Below are 26,142 nucleotides of genomic sequence, written 5' to 3'. Positions count from 1 at the left end.
ATTTATAGTCTTATTCTCATTCAGAAATCAAAGAATGGAGCCTGTCGGCACGGCAACAGAATTCTCCCGAAGAGTTGGTCTAGGAAAGTCAAATTCATGAGATGTTCTAGGAGAAATACATGGTTCAGGCTGAATACATTTAGAGGCTCTACTTGCAAAATCCAGATCTAGTTAGACAATCATCCACTGTGTATCTGAGCTACAGGATTCTAAGTCTCCTGTAGCTCAGATTTACAGTTGAGTGATGATAGGTTTTATGATGGATGCTCCCTGGGATGAAGCTATGAGGTCTATTACTAAATGGTCAATAAAAATGTGCTGTAAAAATGTTTCGGAGAGCCTCAGCTGTTACAGTGGCTCAGGTCCTTCCTTCAGGATGGATTTTAAATTCTTAAAAACTGTGTGTTTTCCTACTGTCTCAACATTGTCATGAAGAGGCTGTGAGCACACACACACACACACACACACACACCCGGTGACCAGGTGCACCAGTGTAAGTCTGGCCTCTGCCACAAAGTCCCCCTTCTTGTCCTTCCAGGGGGCGAGCTGGTGACATCACACACACTGTGGCTCACCTGCCCCACCCTGACCCCCACGAAGGCATTGACCACAGACCCTCTCTCCACGTGGCCTCCTCAGGGCTGCCATGCCTCCTGTCTAGGACCTGTGGGGACACGAAATCTCCTTCCCATCCACACCCCTCTCCACGCTGCTATTCTGTGTCTGCTCCTGTCTGATCATCCAGAGATGCCATCTGAAGCGACATAATTATTCCTTATAACATAATGCCAAACTTCTATATGAGAAAGTTCTTTTGGAACTTAGGACTGAGATCTCTTTGTGTCACCGAGAACTTGACATTTTTTCTCCTTTCTCATAACCGGAATTCTGCACATATTTCTACTTATGATGTCAGCAGGCTCCAAAGCCCTGCCTGAAATTCATTCACAGAAATCCTGCTGCATCTTGTACATATTACATATGCCTTTTCTTTTCCGTTGTATTTTATAACCGTATACACATTTTACCATTATGAAAGATATTTATTTTGTTATAAGCAAACTCAAATATTCAATAGAAAGACATGCGATATGAGTAATTATATATAAATTAACCAACTCAATTAAGTATCTCTCTTTCCTCCAACATCAGTTATTTAGGATATTTAAAATTATTTGGCATCCTTGGGAACTCTGCTGGGGAGGCTCGGTTCATCACATCTAGGGAAATAGTTCCTCTGTATAAATTCTTCAGAGATTTTTTGAACAGCTCAAAGTTTTGGGCTATCTTTAGATCTTCCCCGGATGCTGGCACACTGACTCCCAATAGTTAAGGGTTCATTACGACGCCTGCAATAAACAGCTGACCTTGCTTCATCTCATATCGGTGCCCAGATGTTCTTGTTACAACTCATACAGAACACTTCATAACTTCGTCATTTTATAAATGACATCCTGATGTTTTAATCTTACCTCCAAAATGATTTTATATACTATCAACCATATTTCTCTATCCAGACTTCACCCAGAGGTGAATGTTTCCAAGCTAATATTGCTCCTTTCATTTTATTTTACTTGAGAGTCTTTTTTTTTCCATGAAGCTTAGAGAGCTATCATTACTCCTGACAGCTATTCTTATCCTATTTTATTTTTTAAATGTTTTTCTAGAATATGATTTTAATTGTTAACATTTTAAATTCTTAATTTTTTTATGTATGCGTGATCACTTTGTATAAGAAACCATTTTTCCATACTTTCCTTAATTAGCTACCTTAATAAATTTATAATTCTAGGTTTTTAGCTGACTCACTCAGATTGCCTTGCTACTTAATCAGCAAATCTGAAAATAATTATAGCTCTAGTTTCCTCATTCCAATGTTATTAGAAATATAAAACACTTCATATTCACTAAAAAAAATGAGACTTGGCTTGTAGAGTCATCTTATATAATCACACAGCCACTAGTAACCTAATTAGCTAACAAGGTATTACATTTACAGATCATTAAAAATAAGAGTTTGTATCAAAAACTCTATTTAAAGAGATCACTTCTTCGACAAGTCTTAACTATTCTTTGATTGGGTCCTACACTTCCAAGAAGTGTCAGAGATGGGAGAAAATTCTCATATAAATGGAATAAGGAAATTGGGGCTTATTCAGGAGATAGACTTGGCTGAAACCTTGAAACATTTAAATAGGCTAAGACAGAGAAATAGAGTTTCCAAATTGTGACAACCTAGTTTCTCTGTTTATGTGGCATCAAGCAGTCCTTCACTGGCACCATTGGAAGGATGGTGGTTGTGGCAGAGGGGCTGGTGATGGGAAGAGGTGGGGCTGGTGCTGATGCTCAGTGTATGGAGCTGTGACCATGCCGCTCTGTAGCCTTCAGAACTTACGGGAATTTTTAGCTTCATCTATGTCACCTTGATCAAATGTCAATAATTTCATGGGACTAAGAGAATAACATATTCTCAAGGTACAAAATTAGTCTTGGTGAATCTGAACAATAATATCCAACGCATATACAGAAAGACAGGACACTGATTCTTTATAAGAGCCTCGTCTGGGGATTGTAAAGTGCTTTGGCTTACATTTGAAAGTACCTGGCTGTCCTCTTAGTCGGTGTGGCTGACCTACCACACGGTCCTAGCATGTGGCCACTTTGCCTTTGCTGGTTGCTGGACCTTCCACTCAATGCTGACCTCTGTCTCCAGCACTATCTTCCAAAAATGTAACTCATCTTATGTTGGATTCCTGCTCAAGAACAATCTTCTCTCTTTTGGGATCAAGTCCTAATTCTTTAACACTTTGTTTAAAAAAGATAATTTTGTCACCATAAGGATTTTTAGCCCCTTCTCCCCTCATGTGATCCATGTCCTAGCTGGACTGACAGAGTGCATTTAGCAAACAGGAGATACGCACTGGATTACAGCATAGGGATTGATACCTCCTAACTCAGTATTATAGCTGACATTTATTTTTAGCTTAGAAAAGAAAATTTGGGATTAATCACAAGCAAGAAACAAAAAAAAATGACTTCCTATAAAATTACAGATGTGGAAAGGGAAAATAACAATTTCTGGAGCTCTTCTTTAACCATGTTTTGGAAAGAACATTACTATACATGTTCCCCATGGTCATCATAAATTGTATTAACAATTTTAATGTTCCTCCCTTGAGTGAATTTATGCCCTTGTGGAAATAACGAAAGAAAAACATAGGCCAAATGCAAATAAAAAACTCTATCTGTGTTCATTAACTCTGTTCAGAAATTAATAAAACTGAATCCTCATGTTATAAATCTAGTAAAATGGAACTTTTTGGAATATAGAGCAATAACACCCATCCTACCCTCTACCCTCACCCTGACATCTTACATACTTTCCCTTGTTTTCTAGTTTCTCCAACTTTGACTCAAAGTATGTCTTCCAAGGGCTAAGAATTTACCCATTTCCTGAGGGGTCCCCTTATTTTTTTTTAAGATTTTATTTATTTATTCATGAGAGACACAGAGAGAGAGAGAGAGGCAGAGACACAGGCAGAGGGAGAAGCAGACTCCATGCAGGGAGCCTGATGTGGGACTTGATCCTTGGACTCCAGGATTACTCTCTGGGCCAAAGGCAGGGGCTAAGCCACTGAGTCACCCAGACGTCCCCTGAGGGGTCCCCTTATTAGTTTTCAGCCTCACTCACTGGGGTCACTAGGAATTTGTTTTCTATTCCCACTGCCTTTGTAACTGAAGCGCGCTCAAGTGGTACATGAAGACTTGATTCAACAGTTTGACAGCACACATATTCCACACCATCTAAGTGTGTACTTGTGACTCTTTACATCACCTGGTTCATCATCCATGCCCAAATTTAATGGAGAACAAGAGCTTCTTTCACTCCTCTGTGTACACTTTGACACATCAAGACACAGCAGTGCCTCCCAAAGCAGGCATCTGATAAATCGTCTTTAACTAAATTGTAATCATTTTACAGAAAATTTCAGTTAACCCAAGAATATTTTTCTGCTCCATTATTTCAAATTCTGCTCTGACTTATTAACATATGTGTTAGACAGTTTTGAGACTCAAATGCATTGCTGTAGTTAACAAGCAAAGCACTTAAAGATGGAGTTGAAGATAATATGGCTTAAATATATTTGAGTTAATATTATATCAGTATAAGCAAACTCAGTTTAACATGCTAGCAAGTAGCTTATGATAATTCCCAGCAGAGAAAACCTGCCCACCATCCAAAGCATTACTGACTTTTATCTTCTTTCTGGGTTCAGGATGTGTCTGTATGGCACTGGAAGATGTGGTGGCAATTACCACCTGTCAAGTCTGGGGCACAGACCAGTGCTGGCCCTCACTGATACTGATGATGAGCAGTGGACTGAATCTAAAAAGTCAGACACCTGCTGGAACAGTGGTCCCTTCTGTGGTCAGGCCACCAGCAGGCTCCGTAGCTGAGGGTTAGCCTTGCAATGAATCACTTCAGTAGTGTTCTTAGCTCTGAAATGAGATATGTGGGGATAAAGGCCATTCTACTCCTTATAAAGTTCAATAAGGGAGTGAGGAGGGAGTCCATGATGAAGAGCAATACTTTTTATGCTCAGATAAAGGAAAAGTTTCTTTTACTGCCTTTTGAATTCTCTGTGTCAGAAATAACATTTCATTTTAGGGTGACGACCATTGTCATTATATGGTTGTTCTAAACAGATTTGTATTGCTTTCAAAAATGTATATTTGAAAAGTCAGAAGGAAGGTGAGAAGTTCAGAAGATTGAAGACTAGAGGAGAGGAGGGATGAGCTGATGGCCCGAGGAGTCCTGCTGTGCTTGTGGGGCTGTGCCAGGTCCACACCGTCTTCACTACATGGACACTCAGGGGTGTCTGATCAAAAAGATCTGCTCCAAGGCCCTGGGCCCCGGGTTTGCCCTCCACACGGGGAGAGTGCAGCTCAGAGACTGAAGAAGGAGAAGCTTGGTATCCTTAGGATAATCCCTTCCTCCTCTGCATTCAAGTCTCACTTGCTTGTGATCTCAATTGTGATCTACTTATCCAAATAAAAATATGCAAACTGAAAATTATATTCCAGGGGACTCTAGGACATTGTGTCAGGTACTCAACCTGAAGCCCCACTGGGCTGTGGTTAATCTCGATGCTGGCAGAGTCATGTCCAATTGTCTTCGTTCAGTCCCATGATAGATGAAGGGATACCTCCTGCATGCACTCATCCTTCCTTACTACCCTCCACCCTGATCCATGTGAGTTTTTCTGATTTGAAAGAACTAGACCCATCTGTTTTCTTATTCCCTCCGTGAGCATGAGGTAGTGAAAGTAATAAATCTCCTTTTGAGCTCAGCAATGTTAATGCATTTTTACAGAATAGAATCTTGTTCAACACCAACAAAGAAAATCACATGGAAGAAAGCTATAGCCTAACCCAATATACAAAATTAAAATGTATAAGTCGTTATAAAACTTAAGATGTTAAAAGTACCTATGGCTTGCTCGATTATAAGAATACACACCATGGGGAAACCTGGGCGGCTCAGTTGGTTAAGAGTCTTACTCTTGGTTTCTGCTCAGGTCATGATCTCAGGATCATGAACTAGAGCCCCACTCAGCAGAGAGTCTGCTTAAGATTCTCTCTCTCCCTCTGCCCCTCCCCAGGTTCATGCTTTCTGTCCCTCTCCCCCTCAAATAAATAAATAAATTCTTAAAAAAAACAACAAAAATGAAATAGCACCTGCTTTATTTTTTTAGAAGTTTTAAAATGTTTATTGAATTGAATTAAGCAAGTGCAATGTAATGTAAAATGAAGCATTTGTTCCAAATGCCAAATAATTGAGAAAATATAGTCAAGACAGAGGCTGACTTCTCATTATTAAGCTTAGAATAACATTTCAAAGAATTATTTAAAATAGCATAAGCTACCCAAAATGCATCATACATCTGTTAATGTTCCCCCTCCCAACCCCTCCAGTTCTCACGTCCAACTTATGAAGTGATTATGTTAACCTGCTCGTGGCTAGTTAGCACCTGCTTTAAACCAAATGCCAAACAAATGAAAGTTTCACATGATTTAATTCCACTCCCAAAGGTTTGAGGATCTCTTTGAGGAATAAATAACTTCCTCCTTTGGGCATTGAAGGGCCATTAAAGTTTTCCATGTGAGGACAAAAGGTGTGTTTAGACCTTAGATTCGCAATAGCCAAATGTGGCTTTAAGATTGGAGAGGCCAGAAAATGCAGGTTCCAGAGGCTTTGAAAGGTGGAGCCTCAGTCTACCCAGCAGATCACTGATCTGAGCTTTGGTGGTTGGAATGGAAAGGAATCCTAACATGTGAAATTGTCTGGAGGAAAAATCAGCACACTCCCAGTTAATCAGCTGCCCCACTATCTAGCATTCTTCAACCTGAAGCCTTGGGGGCCATTTTAATTTCCTGGCTGGCAGTAACTCTAACGTATAACCATGTGTTATTGTTGTGGTCAGAATAGTCATCCCAAAAGATGTGTGTATCTTAATTCCCAGAACCCATGAAGATGTCACCTTACATGCAAAAGAGACTTTGCAGATGTAGTTAAAATTCAGGATGCTGAGATCGGAGATTATCCCGGAATATCCCAGTAAACCTAATCTGATGACTTGTATCATTAAAAGCAAAACACTTTTCTCAGGTAAAGCCAGAGAAACAGGTGTGGCGAGGGAAGCAGAGTCAATGAAGTATGACTTGTCTGGCTTTGAATGTGGGGAATGGGGCCATGTACCAAGGATGTGAGCCACTTTTGGACACTAGAAAAGGCAAGGAAATGGATTTTCCACTGGAGTCTGGAGAAAAGAATCATCCCTGCTGACACCTTCATTTTAACCCAGCAAAACATGTGTCTGATTAACAGAACTATTTTGCAATACACTTGAGCTGCTTTAGGTCACAGAATTTGTTATAATTGGTTATGGCAGCAACAGAATATGAATGAATCACACGTCACTTTTTCTGGGGTTTTATATTCTTAATTTTTCATAAAATGCTACTACTAGGATCTTTTTTTCTAAGACCTGCCCCTGACCCTTGTGGCTACTCTAGCTGACAGGAATTCAAGGGGATCAGTGAAAACCTTCATAGAGATATTTCTGCAGAGGGTAGACAAAGTGGAATACAGAATGCTTCCAGCCAAAAGAAGGTTTCCAGTGAGTTGATCATAGGGCTCTCAACATAGAGATGTTGGTATGGTTGTGGCCTTAATATCTGCCTCTCATACTGGGCTGCTATACCAGTGAGAGCAAGAGGTTTGTTGGTCACAGTCCCCTGGACACTCAGTTCTTAAGGAAGCACAGGCATTGTGCCAAAATGCTTAAGAGCAGGCGTCTGGACATCTGACTGCATGGGTTCAGATTCCAGTGTGGTGGCTTCCTGGCTGTGGGACTTCAGTGAAGTCAAAATGCTTCTTACACCTCCATTTCCTCATCTATAAAATGGGGCCAACACCAGGACATTCATGAAGGGGAGTTGGAGGATTAAGTAAGTTAACATAATGGTAGCTCATTCAACCAGTGTGTACCTAACATGTGCCAGGAGCTAACCAGCCACCAGAAACCACAGGGAACAGAAGGGAGGAACCCTTATTCCCTGTGGTTTACATTGCAGCCTGAGGGAATAAACAATAAACAGAATAATGACGAAAGGAGAGGCAAAGGAGCACTGCCAGGGAGGATTTCTGTGGCTTCCAACCTTAGGCCCAGGTCCAGCAGGTGGTCAGCCACTGCCTGGTCTGTCACCAGCAAAATACACTGTAGTGAGGACCAAAACTTTTATAGTTCTGTGGATTTCAGCCAAATTTTTAGTTAAATCCAGTTATAAAAATGTGTTATGCTTTTATTTCCAATGTATGCTGTAAAGAATTGTTATAACTCATCCAATGGTGCCTATTTTAGCAGAAAAGTTTAAGAGGCTAATAGGCTAATAGAGGTGACTGCTGAAGAACACAGGTTTGAACTGCAGGGGTCCACTTACATGTGGATTTTTTCAATAAATACAATAAAATACAATACAAAATTCAATAAATTACAGTTTAGGACTGTAAATGTATTTTCTCTCATGGTTTCCTTAATAATATTTTCTTTTCTCGCACTTGATTGTAAGAATACAGCACATAATATATATGAATATATAAAATATGTGTTAATCAATTCTTTATGTTACCTGCAAGGCTTCTGATCAACAGTAAGCTACCAGTAGTTTACTTTTTGGAAAGTCAAAAGTTAGACACAGACTTTTGACTATGTGAGGGTTGAGGGTCAGCATACCAACCCTCATGCTATTTGAGGGTTAACTGTAGTCTCAAGACAGGAAGGAACTCACGGGTCTTTCTCTGACTTGTATTATAATGAAAATGAGATACAGGAGTTTTACTCCAATGACAAAATGGAGACAAGTATGTGATCTGCTGAAAGCCAGGCACTTGTCATCTCAAATTATTTTTGAGAATAGATGAGCTATAAAAGAATAAAAGGACAGAAATGGGTGTAATTTTTTAATTGTATGTAATTGTTATAAAGAAATTTTAAACTTGAGTTAGGCAGGTTTAGAACAAAAAAAAAAAAAGAAGTATTACTTCACAGAGTGGGATAGAATTACACAGCTCATAGCCCTAAGACCTTACAGTAAAAAAGACAACCTGCTGAATGGAAGAAGATATTTACAAATGACATATCTGATAAAGGGTTAGTATCCAAAATATATAAAGAACTTCTACAACTCAACGCCAAAAAAACAATCAGTTAAAAATGGGTAGAAGACATGAATAGACATTTCTCCAAAGAAGACATATAGATGGCCTGCCAACACATGAAAGTTGTTCAGCATCACTAAGCAACAGGGGAATCCAAATAAAAACTATAATGAAATATCACCTCACACCTGTCAGAATGGTGAAAACGACACAAGAAACAACACATGTTTGAAGGATGTGGAGAAAGGGAACTCTCATGCACTATTGGTGGGAATGCAAAATGGTAAGGCTACTGTGGAAAACAGTATGGAGGGTCCTCAAAAAATTAAAAATAGAGCAACCCTATGACCCAGTAATCATATCACTAAGTATCCAAGGAGCACAAACACACTAATTCAAAAGAATACATGCGTCCCTGTGTTTATTGCAGCACGATCTACAATAGCCAAGTTACGGAAGCAGCCCAAGCATCCATTGACTGATGAATGGAGAAAGAAGATGTGGTATATATACAGGAGGAAATATTACTTAGCCATAAAAAGGAATTAAATCTTGTCATTTGCAACAATATTAATGGACCTGGAAGATATAATGCTAAGCAAAATAAGCCTGTCAAAAAGTTGCCATATGATTTCATTCATATGTGGAACTTAAGAAAAAAAAAATAAAGGGAAAAAAAGAGAGAGAGACAAACCAAAAGAAAACCACACTCTTAACTCTAGAGAACAAACCTATGATTGGCATAGGGAGGGTGGGGGGATGGGGGAAACAGGTGAAGGGGATGAAGAGTACACTCATCATAATGAGCACTGGGTCATGTATAGAATTGTTGAGTCACTGTACGCCTGAAACTAATATAACTGTATGTTAACCATACTGGAATTAAAATTTAAAAAAAGAAGTTCAAGAAAGTAAAAAATGGTTTGGGTGAAATAATGAAGAACAGTTTTGTAAATGCACCTTAGTGCACCTCAGTGTCAGGTCAAACAACTGGGCCATTTCTTGGAGCGTCCCTGGGCCTTCTTGTTGGCAATAGAACGGAGGGTTTCATGGACTCAGGTTCTCATCCAGAAAGGCATCTGCTCTTACTTTAAAGTGCACAGCCTCCTCTGGAATATAGAAGGAGTGTAGGTAAAACCTAACAATGTGTAGGGTTGGGGAGTACGGATCTCCCCTGATATTAATGATAAATTGATGGGATCGACTTTTTTCAAAAAAATTTTTGAAATTAGTCTTGTCACCTCACTTAAAAACTCCGAATACTTTAAACCCACTAAGTGGCTGATCTCTGAATTGTCTTCATGGGATTTATACTCAGACCTTGGTTGAACTGACAAAACGAAGCTTGGGGAATAGATTTCTAAGGAATTATTATAGAATCCCACAATGTGGATGGAAAATTGGATAATCCAGGGTTCTCAGCTTGAACTTCAAACACTCTTGAGAAAAGTGACCAGTCTATAAAAGAATGTAATTATGAATTCCCATACTTCAAGAGAAATATGCCCACTGGGAAAGTTCAGTGAGGACCAATTTGTTTCCTACAATGAATTTTAGTTTACAAATGCATTCTAAATTTGTCTATCGCCCAGGGATTCTTGTAATCCAAGACAGCAAAACAGCAGGATGCATTCTGCTTCGGAGACAACCAGGATCTCTTTGCCTTATTGGGATCCTGCCAAGCAGGGTTCCAGAGCAGCATTTATACTAACGAAATGTCTCTGCCTCCACCACCCCAGCTTCGCTCTGTGCCATTTCTATACATTCAAAGTGACCGTTACCTTATACACACTCATACACAGCACGTCTGATAGACACACAGCTTTAGATGTGTATGTAAGTGTGTAAATTTCAAAAGAAACATTTTAAACTTTAAATAGTCCAAATATTTAGTGAAGATTAGCTAGGAATTTAAAATATGGTGGGTAACTATTTTAGAACCTGCTAAAAATATACTTATGTTCAAACAGCAACATTTTATTTCACTGTCCCCTTATCTAGCATACCCTCTGCAGTTCATTAGTAGCTGCTTAGGTGCCCGTGTATATAAGCAACTGGAGTCCTTCACAAGAATATTTTTGATATCTTTTAATAGGGTCACTCTCCTTTCTGGAACGTGGTTCAGTGATCCTGTGCTCAGTTTCATTCTCTCCCGGAATTTAGAATTTAGAGAGATAGGTCCGCTGTGTTATTAGAGTCCTGCATCTTTGAAAGAATACAGGAAAAGGCACGGCCCACACGACAGCAATGGTATTGGCAACATTTACTTGAGCTCTCAGAGTTTCTGAGGACAGCCAAAGGTACCAGTGGAAGATTCTGTATAGACTTCATCAATCAACCCCTCATCCTCCATCTAACCAGCCAAGCCAAGGATCAAGGATGTGTGGATGTGTCTATATACACACACACACATTTGTGCATGTGCTTCTGTTAATAGAGACACATCTTTTTATCTTTTTCTCTCTGTTTTTCCATTCACCCATTTCTTTTGCTTAAGGATCATGTGATAAAGTTTTCAACAATCTGCTCGAGGAGCTTGGGTGATTCACACCCACACAGGTGGTTGCTAAGCCCCAGGAAGAGGAGGGGGATCCTACAGGATAGGACCCAGCCCCCTCTGTATGGCCGGGGGGCAGCCACAATGTGCCACGTGGGGCTCCGCTGAGGTAGTGGGAGGGCAGCTGATATCACTGAGCAACCACCCCCCTTGACTCCTCTCCTTAAACCATCACAAATCCCCAGGGACTCCTGGGTGGCTCAGGGGTTGAGCGTCTGCCTTGGACAAATCCTCCAAGTAATAGCCGAACCAGGGTTACCTAGGCTCTGAAGCAGCAGTAGTGAGGGCTCCCCTGCCAGGCTCAGACAGGGAGGACGATGAGGGCATGTGGAGCACCCCTTCCCAACACTGCAGTGGGCACTAGTGCTGCTTGCCATCAATCAACATTTGCACCCCCTGCCTGCACCTCTGCACACAGGATGTAGAGGTGCTTTTGATCCAAGCCATCAGGGTTGGAAGCAGAGTAAATCCCTGGGGAGGGTCCCGGCCAAGCCCTTGGGGTGAGCTGAGCACTCCCGTGGGGAGCATGGGGGGCCCGCAGTCAGAGGATGAGGCTGGTGTCCGCCTGGGTGGGAGAGCCGGGAGGGGTGCACCAGGCTGACTCAGAGAGGCAGGGGCAGGTTTTCTGCCAACAGCTAGGGACACTTGATCCTCCCTCAGGCCCGCCGTCCCCCTGTCTACACCATCAGTCCTCATGTAGCTGTGGTGAGTAGGAATTCCAGGCAAGGGCACAGGGAGCAGGTGTGAGCTGGCCTCACAGCGACTGTTCTGCTGTCTGCTCAGAGGACACCATCCTCCCCTTCCCATCTCAACTCAGGCCATGAATCTGGCCTTGGATCATTTTCTTCTTTTTCCTGTCTTCCAGAAGGCCGAGACTCCTGTGTTGGCAGCCCACCCTCAGCTGGAGCTCGCCCGTTAGGTCATGATATAGGACACTTGAAACAAAAATTCCTGGGGCACCTGGGTGGCTCGGTTGGTTGAGCATCTGACTTGTGGTTTTAGCTCAGGTCATGATCTCAGGGTCCTGGGATTGAGCCCCGTGTCGGGCCCTGAGCTCAGCTTGGAGTCTGCTTGAGATTCTCTCTCCCTCTCCCTCTGCCCGCCCCCTCCTCGTGCAGGCTCTCTCTCTCTCTCTCTAAAAATAAATAAATAATTAAAAAAAAATTCGTCAGAAGTGCCTGGCAACATGCAGACAGCTTGTCTGCTCTGTCTTTGTTTCCAACATGAGGACATGAGCTTCCAGAAGCTGGAGGCCACAAGTTGATAAACACAGTAGTCTGGGCCCCATCCTACAGAAAAACCAGGTTATTCAACAGCGAAATTTCCGCTTGGTTTTATGCTTGGGGCCCCACATGCCCTCGATGATAACCCCTGGCTCCAGCCTCTATGTCTTCTGTCTGCTGGCAGCTTCACGTCTCACACGGGAACATCCAGGTGAGGATGTGCTCTGATCGACGCTTCTCAGTCAACAGGACCTTGATGATCTAATGGGTTTCTTCTAAGTCTTGGGCCCAAAGTAGAAGTTTTAGTGGAGAGCTGTCTTCTCGTGCTTCAGGGGCAAGGGCTTTCTCTGAAGCAGCTTTTCTGTGAGTTTGGGAAACCAAGGCAAGTCCTGCTGCACACCAGCAACTTCTGATCTTTACATAAGAATTCAGCTTCACTGGACACTTGGGCTTGACACTCGCCACATGCTCAGCTCCGGCAATCATTGGCAGCTCCTTCTCCTGTTAAAACAAAACAAAACAACAAAACAAAAACATTGCCATGAATTTAAAAAGAACTGTCCAAATTTTAATAGGTTTTTTTCAGTCCTGACTAAGAACCAGATTATTTTCCAATTTTTTGGCATATTCCAATTTTTTCCAATTTTCACTAACACTGGAGGGTAATCTGTTTGGGTTTCAGGATGGAGAAGAGACGAGAGCTTGAGAACCACTAACATGGGCACATGTCCTTGGTCTAATTGTATCTGGCTCTATTTCTCTGAAATCCACTTTTGTTTTGCCCTGTAAACCTATCTTTTCCATCCCTTTGTTTTGTGTCTGCAAATCTCAGGGACCTGAAAACAGAAGGGGAATTGATTCAAAGGTTTTGGAAAACTTTGCAAAGAGGCTGTCCCCTCCCCTAGCCCTGCCCTCCACCCCCCCCCAACCCCCACCCTGGGCTCCTTTGTCAGGTACCCAAACCTGATCCCTGTAGAAGGGGTGAAAGGGGACTGGGCATGCCTCCCCCAGATCCTTTTCAGTCCTGCCCAGAGCCAATTGTTGAAAGGACAATCCCTACCTCTCAAATCCATAATTGCTTTGGAGGTATCTTTTCCCTAAAGGTTCTCATACGTCCTTTGTAGGTGAACCTCCCTCGTCTGCCAAGGAACTGTCCAACTTCCACAGGCAAGATGATTACAGAAATGTCTCCCAGCTTTAGTCGTAGGTATCTTGCTAGAAGGATAGTTTTATGTTTATTGAGTCGAAAGGAAACTTTTAAATTACAAAATGTCAGAAAACATTTACATTCCTCATTCTAAGCTTCAATACACAATTTGGACATACTTGGTAGCTAGGAAATAAATAAATAAATAAATAAATAAATACACACACACACACACACAATCTGTTAAATCGGATTAATACATTCCAGGACTTCAACTTACCTAAATGGGAAAAAAAAATGTACAAAATGATATGGCAGGTTTAGAAGATAGATGGCATTTATAAAAGACAGCCCTTAAAAAAGAGATAACTGGATCCCATTTATTAATCTGGGCAGGAAAACTCGGGCTGTGGAATCTGTGCGGCCACATATATGTCACATAAAGAGATTTTTCCTACAGTAGCTAGAAGGATAGAGAGGGTTTCTTGAAGAGCAAAGCAGGGATGCCGTCCTGCACACCTGGGAGCAGCGGCCCAAGAGGTCGGCTTTGTGTGCAGGGGGCACGCCAACCCGGGGTGCCAAGTGCCTGAGACACTGTGTCAGATGCCTCTGCCTATCGCAGTGGAAAGTGGCCACTTGGGAAATCCTAGACGACCATGGGGCATAATGGGCACTCGAAGTGGTTTTGAGGAGGCATCTAGTCAGAGAGTGGGAATGACAAGAAAACCCCACGGAATCTGTTGTGGGTGTGAGTGTGTACGTAGCCTAGTTTCCCCAGACCTGGGCTGGCTGGGCCTCATGCTAACACCGCTCACCACCTAGAACCCTGCTGGACACAAACACCCGGCTGTCTTACTTCGTGTGTCACCATCCCACGAGGTGTTGTCCCACCCAGGATGTTGATGTTGCCCCAGTCTGTCCAGGGGGCAACATCACCAGGGGGTCTGTCCTAGCAGCCGCTCCTTCAGACTCCCCATGCCTCAGTTGTCATCTAGCCTCCAGCACCACTTGGGCTCCAAGTGCTGAGTTGTACCCTGATCACTCCTGTACTGATCACCTACCTCATCAGCATGTTCTTCTCCAAAGGGCTTCCCCATTTCCTCCCAGCTCAGCCTGAGTCCATAAGCCAAATGTGGGCAAAACCCCTAGTTGGTGCTACTCATTCTCAACTTGCTATGATGTTCAGTGTAACATCATGTTGTTCACACTGAGTATAAATCATCTGTGGTCTTTCTATCTCATTGCTCTTGCTCTCTTGAGGAGGTTGGACTGGGTCTCCCCACATCTCTGCTAGATAAGTGACCCCTGGGGGACGAGCATTATTAGACTGGGGCTGTACATCACAACTCTGATCCACACCAAGGTGTATGTTCAGCCAACTGCTCAAACTTAGCTTATCAAAAAAAAATCTGTATGATATGTATTAAAAATCCTTCCCAGTCAGAAGAAGAGGATGTCATTCCAATACCACAGCTCCTGTTCCCCAGCGGTCTGTTCTTAGGGTCTTTCCACCTCCCCTCCCCTGCAAGCTCCATCCAGGTAGCTGGTCCACCTTCCTCCTGCGCTTGGTCCGAACGCCCATTGATCCAGACTCTCAACTCCTAGCACAGCACTGATCAAAATAAACGTAAAGTTAAGTGAGATATTTTACATTCTCTTTTTATACCAAACCACTGAAATCCAGTATTTATTTTTCACTTAGAGCACATTTCCATTCAGGTTAGGCCAATTTCAAGTGCTCCATAGGTATGCTCAGCCAGTGGTGGTCATACTGGCAGGTGCTAGAGAATCAGAGTGCTGCCCCCAGGCACATAGTCACTTTGCTGTCCTCACTACTTTATATTCAGATCCCGGACATGATGTGTCCACATCATGTCCACATGATGTGGACAATTGGCAGTGACACACAGACCTGTTTCTTTTATCCAACCTTGATAATTTTTCCCAAGCTTTATTCACTTCACCATGAACAGATAAAGTCCCTTATCCTATGCAGACAGCGAGGGTTTCTTTTAGTGACAGCAAATGCTCTTTTGTTCCTACTTCTACCATATGTGAACATTTTACTTAGTCAAGAAAAGGGAATCTTAGGCTAGAAATATTTTTTATTATTCATTTTTTTTACTGTTGAAGTTCCTCTCCCAGAGTTTTAACACCTGCCACCTTTACCAACATCCCTTTCAGACAGCAATGGCAGGATGGTGGGTGGGCTCCAGACCCCCCTGTCAAGGTGGCCCAACAAGCAAGTACACCATAAGTATTAGCAATTGGTAGGAGAAAGATGGACTGAGTGTCTGCACTTTTTTTTTTTTTAAGTAGGCACCATACTTAGTGCAGAACCAATTGTAGGGCTTGAACTCACCACTCAGAGATCAAGACCTGAGCTGAGATCCAGAGTCAGATGCTCAAACAACTATGCCACCCAGGTGCCTCATGAGTATTTGCTTTTTAAGAATACATCCCCAGGGATGCCTAGGTGGTTCAGAGTATGATCCTGGGGTTCTGGAATCAAGTCCTGCATCGGGATCCCCACAGGGATCCTGCTTCTCCCTTTGCCTGTGTTTCTGTCTCTCTCGGTGTCTCTCATGAATAAATAAATAAAATCTTAGAAAAGAAAACAAACAAAGAAGCAAGAATACATCCCCAGATTAATACTTTTCTGAAGGAAAGAAAACCCCTGGCAGGACTCTCCTCATCCTCTCTAGTTTCTGTTTAGGGCCAATGGAATAGGACGTGGTTGGGGCTCAGAGGCTGTGGATCCCGGAGGGCAGTCCCTGCCCCAAGAAGAGCAGTTCCTCAAGGATTTAATGTAGGTGGTTTCTTCCACCCTCGTACGCTCCCAGGAGTTTCCCTCCTGGATCAAACTTCTCTGGCAGCCTGATCTCAGAATGAGGAAAAGGGATTCTATACAAGGAGTAGCAGCTCCCATCTCACCCTAAATAAGAAACCCAATAAAATAATGTCAGCATTCTCCAACATCAAGGGTGGAACTGTAATAAAGTGGGTTCAGATTGTATGAAGCCCTTGGTTTCTGCTTGTTCTAAGTCACTCCATTTTCCATTGGCTGCAATGCCAAAGCCAAGTTCCACTGGATGGACAGATGGATTGACAGAGTGATAGTTAGTCATCATGACCACCTGACCACTGCAGGTTGTTTCCTGCCACCAGGATAACCTGTGGCAGGTGGAGGAGCAGTGTCGCCCTTCCTTAGGCACCGAGATTCACTGGCACACGTGCAGCCTCAGCAGGTTTATTCTGGATCAGGCCTGTGCCTGGAGCTGGGCTGACCTTGGGCTTCCTCCACTCCCTCCCACAGGGAGCACTGGCCCTGGGTGGCCTTGTGGGCAGGCCCGCAGGGCATGTGCTCTGCCTCCGGTGGGGAGGGGGTCATCTGACCAGTGATTCCTGCACCCTGCTCCCCTGCTTCATTGGGCCCAGCAGGGAGCTGAGCAGAAGCACCTGGTGCGCAGAGCTGACCATGGCTGTGGGCGGCCAAGGCCCCAGTTTCCCAGAGAAGAAGCACTCAGCCATCACAACAGAGTGCCCAGTGCTGGAGGCGGGGGCATGCCATTATTGCAATGAACTCACCACCTCAGCAAGGCTAATACAGTCAGCCGTGTGTTAGTGGCTTGGGGGAGAAAAGGAAGGATGCTGGCAGCTGGCCATCCCCCAGCGCACAGCAGTCAGGGCGGCCCCAGGCCTGGAGCGGGCCCCCTCACCCAGGCACCGAGCCAAGGTCTTTGAGGGCATTATCTGGTTTACTGCTCTCAGCAGCTCTGTTGAGGCAGGTGTTGCTAACCCATGTTGCAAATGGGGGACTGAGACTAATGGTTACGTGACTTATTAGATATTTGCCAATCAAAGGAAGAACTAGCTTTGAAGCTGTGTTTTTCTCCTCTCTGATGGCTGCTCATGCTAGGACGCTGCCACCACATGCTCTCTCTTATGGCCCCTCCCCCAAATGTCTTCCTTAAAGCTTCTATTCAAACCTCACCTCCCTCACCTCCTCTTCAGAGTCCCCTTGACACACCAAGAGGTCTTATAGCTTATCTCCTCAAATACCACATCTGCCCTGATGCAATAGTGTGCTCTGCTGTGCTGAAAATCTGTCCCTGCATCTGCTGCTCTGAGGAGTCTGAAGGCCTAGAAGGCAGGCAGGCAGGATGGAAGGAAGGAAGGGAGGAAGACAGGGAGGGAGGGAGGGAGGGAGGGAGGGAGGGAGGGAGGGAGGGAGGCTGGAAGGAAGGAAGGAAGGAAGGAAGGAAGGAAGGAAGGAAGGAAGAAATGTCAGGAGGAAGGGGAGAGGGAGGGAAGGAGAAGGGAAGGAGGGGGAGGAAAGACACAAGTAGAGTTTTGTGTGAGTTAATCACCACCACTATCAAAAGAGAATATTGATTATTTGTTATGTAGGAATTGGAGAATAAAAAGACATTTAAGTGTGGCCTGAATCTTTCCAGGCGGGATAGTTAATGGGACAAGTGTGAGCATGTGACCCACAGAAGGAAAGCATCAGATTCCCACCCACAGGGAATAAAATGTCAGAGAAAAAATTCTCCTTTTCTCCTACTGGGAGCCAATTTCTGGGATTTTAACTAGTGATTTTTTTTGAGACTGATAGCCTGAGACTTACATTATTAGTAACCAGATTTTTCTTACCTTAAACTAAGCTTATAAAAATATTTAAGAAAAAAAAAGGTCCACTTTATGACTTCATGAAAATGTGGAATTGTCACCCCTAACACAGAGGGTGCAGTGCTGATAGATCCTCAATAAATTCGTGTTCAAAACATGTATAAATACATGAACATGTGAATTAATGAGTGAAAGAATGTCTCTTAGCCATTGTTGGAGAGGAAATACCAAAGTTAAGACAGTCAGACTGGAGATGGAGCAGGAAGAATAGAGTTGAGCAACCCAGACAATTGCCAAGGAGTTCAGCAAGAAGGGATTTGAGAAAAGATAAGGAAAACCACACAGCCCGGAAGAGACTCTGAGAGACTGCAAGGTGAAAGGAAAGAACAGAGGAACAGGTGTCCACGAGGTGATGGCTTGTACAGTTTTCTACCTGGTAAGTACCCAGCACCTTCCATAGGAAATTCCATCTGGGTTCGGGGCAAGTTGAAAAAAGACAAATCCACCTAAAAACAATGAAATTTAGAACAGAAAACAAAAGAGCAAAAGGGGAAAGAATATTTTTTTTTAAATAGAAAGAATACCCGCTGGAGTAATAGCAGACTTCTCCTTGGTAAATTTGACAAAGCAGTGGGAAAGTAGTGGAAATTCTGAGGGGGAAAAACAGACCAACCTGGAATCATGTGCTGATCCCTGAACACTGAAATTCATGATGTGATAACGACATTCAGTCTCAAAATTCTAGGACAGGTTAGCAATATTCTACATTTATTTATTTCAAAAAATTTTTTTTTAATTTATTTACTCATGAGAGACAGAGAGAGAGGCAGAGACACAGGCAGAGGGAAAAGCAGGCTCCCTGAGGGGAACCCATGCAGGACTCAATCCCAGGACCCCAGGATCACAACCTGAGCCAAAGACAGATGCTCAACCGCTGAGCAACCCAAGCATCCCAGCAACATTCTACATTTAAAAAAGAGACTGTTTATTATAAAAAGGAGGAAAGTACACCCAGAGGCATGGAGAGGACTTAAAAAGGCTAGCTCTGCAAAGACCCAAGTAACTATAACTCTGTCGCCAAATCTGATTTTTGTGTTGAGAGGGCTCAGTTGAAAATTCTAGACTACACAAGCAGGCCGAGAGGGTGTGAGTGGGTAGCTAAAGCACACCATGCTCCTTGACCTTTTGTAGAAGGAGATGAAAGATCTTAAATAAATCCAAACAGTGTTACAAACATGTAGGGTGAATCATATTTTAAAAGCATGGATAACATTAAAGAAAGAAAACAAGAGTGAGGACACTGTTTCAAACTGGTAGAAATTAATAATTTAAAAAAAATAAACAAGAGAGAAAGGAAGGAAACATATGGCTGTTAAAGTTAATCATTTAAAAACAGTCTTGCGAGCATTCCTTTCCAGGGGTTGGTGGATCCCTCATTTTGTGAGTCAGTGCCCTACCCCCACAGGAAAGAAACCAGAACTCTCTTCCCAGACTCACCCTCAGCTACCGTATACGCACTGTCTCCACCAATCAGCATATTAGAACAAGCATGAATAAGGCTTCTCTTCAGAAACTAAAGAATCTAAAAAGTAGATGCTTTGTGGCTTCCAATACTGTGAGGGAAGATGCCCCTGCCTAGGCCCAGCCGTGGCATCGTGCGGAGCACAAGCAGAGCTGTCTGTGGTGGGCAGTGGGCCTTCCCCCTGGAACAACCATGCTGTGCATATGAGCACTGCTCTTCACTGCAACATCTCAAAGGATGTTGAGAGTCTTTGCGGGTCACTCTCTGAGTGTCTCTACTCTGTTTCAACTTTTTTTTTTTTCCTGTTTAAACTATCTAGAATTGATTTACATGTGACCAACAGCCCTGATGGCATTACGCATGGTAAAGAAAATGCAATGCCATTAATGCAGTAATAGATTCAAGCAGGATTCTTCAGTGGATGCAAAAACTGATGAGTGGAGGTTCAATAAATAATAAATATGTACATAGACTCAAAATTATTTGTTAATTATAAACAGAATAATAGCTTTACAATGGGTGACCCTAACACAACCTTAGCCAGGTACTCTAAATTAACATCTCCAATAATGGGAAAAACTGACATTATGCGCCTACAAAAATGGTGCCCTGAGAAGGAAACATTACTTCTTTAGTACAAAAGGTGTACCTGAATTCAATCACAGGGAAGTATGCAACAAACCCAAATTCTACAAAATAACAGCTGAATTTTTAATGTCAAGATGACAGAAGATAAAGGAAGATGGAGTGTATTTTCTGGATTAAAGGGAGTTTAAATATCCATCCCCACAATTCAGTGCAATGTGGGACTCTGAACTAGATCCTCCAGTATAAAAAAGAAGAGTAGTGATGATGAACATCATTGGGAAAACTAGTACAACTTGAATATGAATTGTGAATTCAGGAATACAATGATAGTGTTATATCCATGTTGATTTTGATTGATCTTCTATGGCCTGTAGAACCCTTTATCTAGACGAGTAGATGCACTGCGTTGAGACTTCTATCTACTGGAAATGCTGGAGATGAGAATTTTACATCCCAATCCTGAAAATTCTAATGTGTCCATATTTCCTCTAAGTTCTGCTTGTAAAATGCCCAGTTCTTGCCATAGCTCATTACAGAGCTAATAGGAGCCAGCTGAATGTTCAGCGTTCTGCCTCAAAATATAATTGTCCAATCCAAACATTTATTCAGTACATCTGCTAGCTCAAGTCACCACGTATGATGGTTTTAAAAATTGTTCCACTGCTAAATGTCATGGGCCACCATGACTCCAGCCTCCTAAGAAACTCCATTGCATTTTTCTAATCTTCTTCTCCACTTAGTCCCAAAGGATGGCAAGAACTTTAGATTTTTGTTATCGCAGTACTTGCTTCGACCCAGCAATTTCTGCAATAGTTACCCGTAGTCATGAACAAGAGGTTTTGCAAACTATCCTAACATGTGATGCTGTAAAACAATGCAGATTTACTATTGTTCATATGTCAGTGGTCAGCTGGAGAGATTTACTGATTTCAGCTGGGTTTCTGGTCAGTGCCTTGGAGTCTGAGCTGTTTCATGTGTTGAGGGTCAGCTGGCTGTTTGTCAGTCTACAATGGCTTCAGCAAGGATAGCCAACATGACCGGGATCTCAGCCATGGGTCCCTGACAACCCTATACCCCCTGCCCATGTTACCATAGTAAATTCAGAGATTGAAAAGAGAGCCTGTGTAATCATGCAAGAGCACCCTTGGAGATTCACATGTACTTTGCAGGTCAGTACTCACACTCACTTGGTCAAAATAAGTCATATGCCTGTGTCCAAAGCAAAATAGGACAGAAGTAAAAATTATAAGGAGTGGATACAGGGAGACCATTAGTTGGGATCTTTGTGCCATCAACCTACCATATAGAGTGACCTGGTTTGCGATGAAGAAATAACTATCAATCAGAGGCAAAGTATGACATTTGCATAGGGAGCACCTGATAAATCCAATATTTCTATAGAAAAAAGTGAATAGGGATCCCTGGGTGGCGCAGCAGTTTAGCGCCTGCCTTTGACCCAGGGTGCGATCCTGGAGACCTGGGATCGAGTCCCACGTCGGGCTCCTGGTGCATGGAGCCTGCTTCTCCCTCTGCCTGTGTCTCTGCCTCTCTCTCTCTCACTGTGTGCCTATCATAAATAAATAAATAAAAAATTTTTTTAAAGTGAATATTGGCCTCTACCTCACAGCAGAGACAGAAATGAACTTGAATTGGACCACAGACTTGAATGTAGAAGAGAAAACAATGAAGCTTCCAGACACGTTCCATTTAATTTATGCCCAAACTTCTGGGAGTTGCCTTTGAAAACACAGATCAGTTCTTAAAAGTTCCCTCCTTGGAAATGTGAAATGTCCCTACTGTCTTCAAAATAAATTTCAATACTTTAGCTTAAATCTCTTCAAAACCTGAGCTCATGCCCCATCCTGAAGCTGAGCCCTCACCACCATCTCATGGGATGTTGGCTCCAGAGGGAGCCTGTCTCTTAACACATCTGGTTGCTCTGTTCTCTGCACTGTCTTAATAGGTGGAATGTTAATTATGATATTCAAAACATATAAGGCCCTTGAAAAATCCAGGGTCCCCCATCATGGGCAAAATTAATTCCCTGTCTTCAGTGCCCTCCTTAATTTTATTCAGAATCACATTGTTCCCTCCTGTGCCCTCTGAGCACAAACTGTGGCTCACACAGCCTCCCAGGGTTCTGCTTGCCCTGCCTTCTGCCTGACACACAGACAGTGTCTGTGGAAAGAAGGAACGGGGGAATAACGCGAGAAGAGGGAGCCTGGAATCCTGCAGGGTGTCAGGCTCAAAAAAAATGTGTAAATCTCTTTTCACAGCAAAATAAAGGAGCTGTTACAATGGGTGATTACCAGGCCCAACACCAATCGATGTGAGGACAGTGTGAATGAGTTTCATTCCTGGTCATTGCAAATTGTTACCTCTGCTATGGCCATGCATAGTCCAAGGTTGGGTCCATTTATTTATTTCTTGTAGAAAATTAAAATATTTAATTATATAGATAATACTAATAATATATCTACATGACAGAGAGTGTGTTTGAGCAAATGGAGAATCAAAGTATAACTTATTTGGATTTGGGAGAAATGGAAGTTCATTATAATGTCCTGTTGACATTTATTTCACAGAATTAACCACATACATTATTGCCCACTTTTAACTCTGTCCGTTACAAGGGATAGGGGAAAAGGAAGGATGTTAGATTCTTCACAGACCAAGTAATTAAAGCTCTGATAATTGGTTAAACGAGATTTTCCACTGAATCTCTCATTTTCATTTTTCATTGAAGGGAAACCATCTTGTAACAGTAATGGAGGGTGTCCTTCCAGACCTTACTAGACTTCATGGCTGAGCTTGGCTAGATGGCCCAGAAGGAATGCTTTGAACCAATATGAGTTTTTTTCTGGTAAGTGCTCATAGGAGCCTTCTCTGTTTGCAACTGCTTACACCTCCACCAAACCCAACCAGCTGAAGGACAGACTCAGGTTACGTTTGTTGCTTAGAATGAGCTAAGAAGTGTATTTCCTGCAGTGTTATTAGTCTTGAAATGATTTTCCAGACAGTCCATGCCAAACATTATTTATGTATTTTTAAAGAAGTCTACATAGTATTAACATTTACCTTACTAACAACAGATTTGAATACTTACTTGATTTTTCCTATATATGTAATTTAAACAAGGAAATCCCAATATTTTAGGATCTGTGATAATTTATGTAGGACTTAGATTGAGGTTTACCTTGCCACACTCATTGGTTAGGATTCAAATAATACTCCTTTTGTGGTCAAAGATTCAGATTGTTTTTCTCTCTAATTACTCATCTTGATTGATGGCCAGAAATTAGCCATGGGTGAGCATATGCAGAATAGAATTCTATGCTGATGGACCCCGGAAACCAGATCCACAGACAGTGAGGACCCTGGGAGTGGGATCCACCAACTAGATACTACAGGGATCTCTACCCTTGATACTAAACCAGCCCCTCGTTTACTTTTAGGTACACTTCAAACACAATACAAAGAAGCTTGAGGTCTCCAGTAAAATAGAACTTTGGCTAAGGTGTTAGTGGAAGAGCTGATACGCACCATTCACACATGGACCCAACAGCAGAGGCTAAGTTCCTGAAAATCATAGAGGGATTGCCTCTGAAACCCCAGGAATTGTTGCCTAAAAACATTTTGCTGAGCTTGGAGGCTTTTTCCCCTCCTGCAAAATGACGTTTCAAGTTTTAAGACTGCTGTTGCTGAGGAACCCCAGCTTTTCCTCTTGAGGGGCTGGAAATCCACCCTGGTTTCCACATGTAGTGGTGTGTGAAAGAGTGTAACCACTTAACAAGCTGTGGAGACACCAATTGTATGCACAAAGCCCAAGAGGCTACAACTGGTTGAGGGGCCGGGGGAGGTTAGGTGGAAACATTGAAAGCACAGCTGGGCAAACAGAATCTCCATTGGAGGTTCAGATGAATTGCCCAATGGCCAAGGCAAAGCAGCTGCCATCACAGCCAATGAAGACCCCACATTTTAAGAGAGAATTAACAATCCCTGCTCCATGTTCATCTCTTGTTGGTTTGATAAAGAATGATTCTGTAAAAGATGTTTGGGGTTCTTAGATGTAAACTAACCACAGATTACTCTGAGTTTTAAAAACCCAAAGCAAGTACAAATAGTTTTCATGTTTCATCTTACTCTATCGAGGGTCAGAGGACTTGAAGTGATGTTTCCATCGCTATATGCAATCATCTGAACATTATCACATTCATGGCAATTCTTTTTTTAAAAGATTTTATTGATTTATTTGAGAGAGAGACAGAGACACAGCAAGAGACAGAGAGAGAGCACAAGCAGGGGGAGTGGCAGGGGAGGGAGAAGCAGGCTCTCACTGAGCAGGGAGCCCAATGCAGGGCTCCATCCCAGGACCCCAGGATCATGACATGAGCGGAAGGCCGATGCTTAGCCGACTGAGCCACCCAGGTGCACCATGCATGGCAGTTCTAAAGCACCAATGGTTTCTGAACAACTTTAAGGAATAATTTTAAAATACCCTAGTAGATGTATAAGGCTATGGATTCGAATCCTTGCCTCTTCCAATTTATTGCTGAAATGCCAAAAGTAATGTAACAAAGAAGATACTGTATGACTTATGAAGTATAAAGAAGTTTTAGCCACATGAATATAGGCAGAAATTGACGAGATCACAATGAATGAGATATTAATGCATTCTGCGATTGGTTTTAAAAGAAACAAATTGGGTGCCTGGGTGGCTCAGTGGTGGAGCATCTGCCTTTGGCTCAGGACATGATCCTGGGGTCCTGGGATCGAGTCCCACATTGGGATCCCAGCAAGGAGCCTACTTCTCCCTCTGCCTGCATCTCTGCTTTTCTCTCTGTGTCTTTCAAGAATAAATAAATAAAATCTTTTTAAAAAATAAGTAAAAGAAACAAACTTACAGATCAATGAGTTTATGTGCACATAAAGAGCAAGAGAATCAGTGACCCATGTCAACACCACCTGGGAAAAAAAAGGCTTAAATTCAATTCACAAAAATAATAGTGTGGAGAGATGTTGATGGCAAACAGTTCAAGTGTTGTCAGTCAATTTTCTGATAAATACTTTCTTTTTGCACTTTTTCATATGCAATTCTTGGTCAGTCTCTCAGCAAAAGAAGAAAATGCCTGTGTCACTGACATGTGTCTCATCACACTCTCCACTGCCTGCAATGTGATGAAGTCAATCTCCTATCATTCCCATAAGTTGTGCTCATATGCTTGTTCTACATTTGAAGAATTTGTTTTAAAATTGTTTATTACTGGGGTGCTTTGGTGGCTCAGTCAGCTAAGTGTCTGCCTTTGGCCCAGGTCATGATCCAGGGGTCCTGGGATTGAGCCCTATGGGACCTCCCTGCTCCACCAGGAGCCTGCTTTTCTCTCTCCATCTGCCACTCCCCCTGCTTGTGCTCTCTCTAGAGCTCTCTCATTCTCTGTCTCTGTCAAATAAGTAAATAAAATCTTCAAAAAATTAAATAAAGCTGTTTATTACTATGAACAAATTAGGTAAGCATGGTTAGCTATAAGTAAATTGAAATATTTAATTTGAATTTATTTTAGTAAGGAATTTTGTTCCACTCAATATTGACCACACTGGATTACACTTACATAACTCAAGTCAGAAGCATATGAGCTATAAGTGTTGGGTAAAATGCCTAATAAATGTCCCAGAGTATGACAAAGGCCTGAGCTACAGATCCACAGCAGCTGGCAATCTGCCCAGAGACAAACTAAAATTATTTGATATCTA

At 42.6% G+C, this 26,142-nt stretch overlaps 1 long non-coding RNA gene across 2 annotated transcripts in view; it reads right to left on the bottom strand.

Moving 5' to 3' along the window:
• Positions 1 to 5,751: 5,751 nt before the first annotated feature.
• LOC140621951 (uncharacterized) overlaps positions 5,752 to 26,142 on the bottom strand; it is a 40,331-nt gene continuing 19,940 nt past the window's right edge. For both annotated transcript variants that reach the window (XR_012021693.1, XR_012021692.1), the window contains exons 3-4: positions 13,563 to 13,717; positions 5,752 to 13,003 (exon numbers count right to left, since the gene is read on the bottom strand). This is a non-coding gene — a long non-coding RNA (uncharacterized lncRNA). The remainder of the gene's footprint in view (positions 13,004 to 13,562; positions 13,718 to 26,142) is intronic.

Source organism: Canis lupus, chromosome 31 (genome assembly GCF_048164855.1).
Source record: "Canis lupus baileyi chromosome 31, mCanLup2.hap1, whole genome shotgun sequence".
Classification (NCBI taxonomy): domain Eukaryota; kingdom Metazoa; phylum Chordata; class Mammalia; order Carnivora; family Canidae; genus Canis; species Canis lupus.
Note: the sequence above shows the minus strand (reverse complement) of the source record. Positions and strands in the feature narration are given on the sequence as shown.